Consider the following 6,000-nt stretch of genomic DNA (forward strand, 5'->3'; position numbering starts at 1 on the left):
GAAAGAAAGCTTTCCTAAAATATAAGTAAAAAAAAAACGAATTAATCATATGAAGACTATAAAAGATGAAGAACTGAAACTCATCAATTGATAAGAAAAACAAACAGAAATTACTCGGAAAGATTCACAAAAGGACTAGATATGGACTTCTACGGACAACAGAAACAGGTATGGCGCTTCATAAGACAACAAAGAAGCGAAATGAAACAACTAGTTGAAAAAGAACACATAAAAGAGGATACATGGGTGGCCTTCCTAACAGAAATGTTTAAAGAAGAAAACGAAAAACCTTTACCAGAAACGCCAATATAATAACTGATGAAAAGACCCAAATCCCCAAATAGATGTGAAACAAGGAATAAACAAATTAAAAAATAGAAAGTCACCAGTGGAAGATAAACATCAAAGGAACTCCTAAAATATGGTAGTGATTACCTTGTACAACAACTGCAACTTCTTATTCATAAAATAATCATCACAAACAGAATAGCAGATGAATGGAGGAGAGCGATTGTGCTGATGTTCTTGAAGAAAGGAGATAAGAAAGACCCCGATAATTATCGAGCAATAGATCTTTGAAATACAACACTCAAATTTACAACAATAATTATAGCGACAAAGATAAACGAACGAATAACTCTGCAAGAGGAACAGCAAGGATTTCGGAGAGGAAGATGAAGAAACCAGGATGTCGCTGAAATAAAACAAACCAGTATATATGTGCCTGAACGATTTGAAGAAAGCGTTTGATATAGTTAGAATTTGGGACGCGATACATTTATTATACGAAGAGGAAATATCACTGGATTTAGTAAAAACTATTGAAAATATAAAGATAACATAGCTATGGTAAGATGTAAACGAAAACTATCGCAACCTATCAAGTATGAAACTGGCATTGACAAGCAGAGTCGCTGAGCCAAATAATATTTAATCTGATAATGTATGAAATCATAAAGAAAGTTAAAAAATGAGGGGATATAGAATGGGAGAATAGAAAATATAGATAATATGCTACGCCGACGACGCCATAATAGCAGCTGAAAATGAAGATGACCTACAAAAATTAAATAAAGAATTCGAAGACACGGCGTTTGTATAAAACATGGTCTTAACAGGGAAAACTAAAGCGATAGTGATATCAGCGGAACCGAGACGATGTTAACTGGTCCTAAATAACAAAATAATAGAACAAGTAATGGAAACAGGAATACTTGAAAACAAAACTATCAAGCAACGGAAAAGTGGAAGAAGGAGTACAAAACCAGGTAAACATGACGAACAGAGCAGCAGAATATCCCAACCACACAATCTGGAGAAACAAATACCTCACAAGGGAAACGAAAACCAGGATATATAAATTAACAATAAGACCGATAATGACGTATACAGCGGAAACGGGAAAAACACAAAAACTGCTGGAAACAACAGAAATGAAAATCTTAAATAAAACGAAAAATAACAAACCCTACTCTAAAAGGCAGAGTCAGAAGTGAAGAAATATGAGCGATGTGTGGTACGGTATGAGAGAAATAAACATGTGGACCAAAAGAAGAAAAATAGAATGGAATCAATACATAGAAAGCATGACAGAAAATAAAATTACTACGAATAGCAAGAGACAAATCGCCCAATGGAAGGAGATCATTGGGGACGACCGAGGAAAAGATGGTCAGAAAACGTCAATTGAGGCTAAAAATCGAAGTAAAATAGAGGTATTGAGCCTATTTGTAAAGAAGGAAGAATAATAAGAAGCTTTCAATATATAAAATTTGTGTCGAAAAAGAGGAGAACAATAAGCAATTAAAATTTACATAAAAATAAAGAATTATCGTCAATAATAGAACAAACTTGTACACTGCTGAACATAAGCCTACTTAAGAGTTTTTCAGTATTCTTTTCTATAATTTTTATAGTAAGTAACACTCACCAAAACGTCAAATACGCACAAATTACACAATTTAAACACCCGCCAGTAGGCACACAAGACCCATCAATGGAACCTTAAAGAATATATGATCGGTTTAGAACGTCTTGCGGCGTTGTCCAATTCCCAAATTCCATTCCTTCCTATTTTTGCCACAGGTCATCCCTGAGATCTCGCGTGCTCATCGCTTTCCGGATGCCGGTAGTCCAATTAACTTTCGGTCTCCCTCGCTGCCAATGTTTAGGAGGTTACCATTCCAGACATTGTTTTGGGAATCTCTCATCATTCATTCTATTCACGTGTCCATACCAGATCAATTGTGTTCTCTCTATATCTTTCATTATTGTTCCTTCTGTTCCGTTTCGATTTTTAATGTCTTCATTTCTGATACGTTCTCTTTTGGATATACGACCTTCTGATCCATTTCCACTAATTTTGTTTTTGTTTTTTTTTCTGTAAGCCTCCAAGTTTCTGCATCATAGAGTGCGCTGGAATAAGTGAGACCACTCGTTATTAACTTATTTATTTTTAGCATATAATCAAAAAGCTCAGACAGAGTAATTTTTAAAATAATGATAGTATATTATAGCATCAATGTTTCGAACTTTACGCGATACCTCTTCATGTGGCAGGCATAACTTTGATTTTTTAAATGGGAAGGTACATCATGTGACGCCCCATTTAAAAGATTTTGAAATACTGATTACAAAAATGTATAATACTTTAATCCTATTTAAGAGCGTAGGCGCAAAATTTCGGTCGAACTCTTTTTAAACTCATTTATTTTTTTTTCGAATCGTGAGAAAACTAGTAAGTATTTTTGAGAAATTTAAAAGAAGAATGAAAGACTACATGATTATGGAGGGCTAAAGTTCCTTAAAATAAACAACATGGTTCTTTTGAATGATATATTTGAAATTAAAAATCAGACTAAATTTTCTCTTTTTCACCCCTGTGACTTATTAAAATAAATATTATAGAAGTTCTCAAGGAATTTCGACCCTCCATCATACTGTAATATTTCACTCTGCATTTAAATTTTTCAAAAATATGTACTTATTAGTTTTCTCAGGATTCGAAAAAAAAATGAATGCATTTAAAATAATTAAACCGAAATTTTGCACTTACGCTCTCAAAACGGATTTAAGTATTATACCTTTTTGTAATCAGTATTTCAAAGGCTTTTAAACGAGGTGGCACATTATGTACTTTCCCATATAAAAAAATTAAAGTTACGCCTGTCACCTGAAGAGCGATCGGGTAAAGTTCGAAATATTGATTCTATATAATACTAAAAATCGACCTGTCCGAGCGTTTTTCTTATGTGCTAAAAATAAATAAGTTAATAAGGAGGGTTAACACTTATTCCAGTGCACTGTATAACAGACTGCTCTTGATCATAGTCTCGTTGATATTATGGACCAAGAGCAACGTCGGAAAAAAATTATTTTAAGACAACTGGTTCTTTAATATATTATTCCCTATGCTTCCTCGAACGCCGTACCGGCCATCTGGCTGATGATACAGGTTGCGTTCATTACTGCGCAGCACACTTGTACAGGTAAACATATCTAATTTAAAATTATTATAAGACGAAAAATTATTTTGTCATTACTTTTTAAACATTTTTAGAAATATGAACTATAATTGCCAGACATTTTTGTGGTTTAACAAGTAATGACATAAAAATGTTTCGTCCTATAATTGAAATTCAATATACAGGGTGATTGATGAGTGTCATAATGCTTAGTTGATCTGCTATAGTAATAGATAGCAATAAAAGTTGATAACAAAAATTGGAGAAAACTTTTAGCTTTACATTACGAAATTAGTTAGAATGTTACAGGGTGTTCGGTAACATAGTGGCAAACCAAACTTATGTTTTTTTTTTAATAGAACACCCTATATTTTATTTTATATTCGAAATTCTTTTAACTTTCCCATCACAAAAATATAAACGTTTTATAGGGCTTTTACAAAGTTATAACCAATGTTTTATGAAATACTTAACAAGTTCAGCTCCTTGTATAAATAAAAATAAGCGCAACAGCAATGGTTTATTAGTACTATATCTTTTTGTTGATTGTCAAAATGTATAAAAATGGTTGATATTGCTAATTTTCCTTATATCGAAGACGGTGAGTCAAAACGCAAGTACATTCTTTTCTCAGAAATTTTAAATGGAACACCCTGTATTTTAAATTACTTTTAATAGGAAATGAGCCACGATTTTACCAAAAAAATGATTTTATTAACGTTTCGAAGCCCAAATCGGTATTTTGTATTTTGACAACGAAACCCGATTTGGCCTTCGAAACGTTAATAAAATCATTTTTTGGTAAAATTGTGTTGTAAATTTATTATAAAAATGCCACAAGGAAATAGCTTCAGAACAACACCCTGTATTTTATATCACTATCGAAAAGTATCATTACCGTACTTTAATTCTTATATAATATTCCCTATGCCTCAATTTGTTAGTTTTCGAGATATTTTCATTTTTCAGAGCAATTTATTAATTAAGGTGTTCTATTTAAAATTACTGAGAAAATATTGTACTTGCGTTTTGACTCATCCTGTATTCGATATAAAGAAAATTAGCAATATCAACCATTTTTAACAATTTTGACAATCAACAAAAAATATGGCACCTGCTGTTGTGCTTATTTTTATTTATACAGGGAACTAGACTTATTACGATTTTCGTAGAACATTGGTTATAACTTTGTAAATACCCTGAATAGCATACCAAACCTTTATATTTTTGTGATGGAGAAGTTAACAGAATTTCAAATATAAAATAAAATATAGGGTGTTCCATTTAAAAAAACATAAGTTTGGTCTGCCACTATGATATCGAACACCCTGTAACATTCTAACTAATTTTGTAATGTGAAGTTCAAAGTTGGCTACAAGTTTTGTTACAGTAAAACCTGTGTTAACGGTCACCTGTCAAAACCGGCCACCTGAACTAGCCGGCCAATTTAAAAGTAAACCAAACCAAAATTTGAGGACTACAACACCTGGTATTAGCGGCCACCTTTTTATATCGACCAATAGTTCTGTCATTTTTAGTGGCCGTTATTGACAGGTTTTACTGTATTAACTTTTATTGCTATCTATTACTATAGCGGATCTACTCTACTAAGCTTTATCACACTAATCAATCACCCTGATTTTGTATTTACCTGTACAGGTGTGCTGCGCAGTAATGAAGGCCACCTGTATCAGCAGCTAGATGGCCGGTACGGTGTTCGAGGAAGTATATGGAACAATATATGAAAGAATCAGCTGTCTTAAAATAGTTTCTCGAAAATGTTGCTAGTTCTTAGACCATTAAATTATCTAAATAAAAGCGAAAAATCTCAGACACAGAATTCACCATTATAATAAAAATTAAGATGGTAAATAATTATTTAAATAAAAAAAGTTTAAGTTTTTCTTTATTTAATTACTTAAATCTAAAAACTGTTTTTGATGGAACTTCTTTCTGGTACAACCTTAATATGTGACTTTTACAATTTATAAGACAGCAGACGACGAATAAAGAAAGCGAAAAGGACTCTACGATATGCTGTCACATTCCGGTTTCATTCGTCTAGGATAAACGGTCTGAAATAAAGTTCCTAGTAGCCAAATCTGAGTAAAGATAGAAGTGAAAAAGACAGTTTATGTTTCCTTTCGATTCAGAGGCAATACACATTCTCCAGACAGATGTTTCTGTCTTACGACGTCATCGGTGGGGCTGCATGCATGCCTCAGCAAAACGACACCAAATTGCCTTATTTATGTTAAATTTTAAAGATCGTTTAAAATCAACTTTGGAACAATCAGCGACATCTCTTAATAAAAGCGAAAAGTCTCCAATTTTAATGAACCGTTCAATGATTCCAAACATTTTTGGAAATATTTTGTATTAGTCGTATACTGTTATGTGTTGCGTACTTTGTAAGATGTTTTTCAATTTTCCTACAGTGACCTTTTGTTGCCTCATTGTACCTCTATCTTGATAACAGTATGAGTTAAACGATTATTTATTTTCTCTTGTTTAGCTTTTAAGTATTTGTAAATAT

This window comes from Diabrotica virgifera, chromosome 2, assembly GCF_917563875.1.
Source record: "Diabrotica virgifera virgifera chromosome 2, PGI_DIABVI_V3a".
Classification (NCBI taxonomy): domain Eukaryota; kingdom Metazoa; phylum Arthropoda; class Insecta; order Coleoptera; family Chrysomelidae; genus Diabrotica; species Diabrotica virgifera.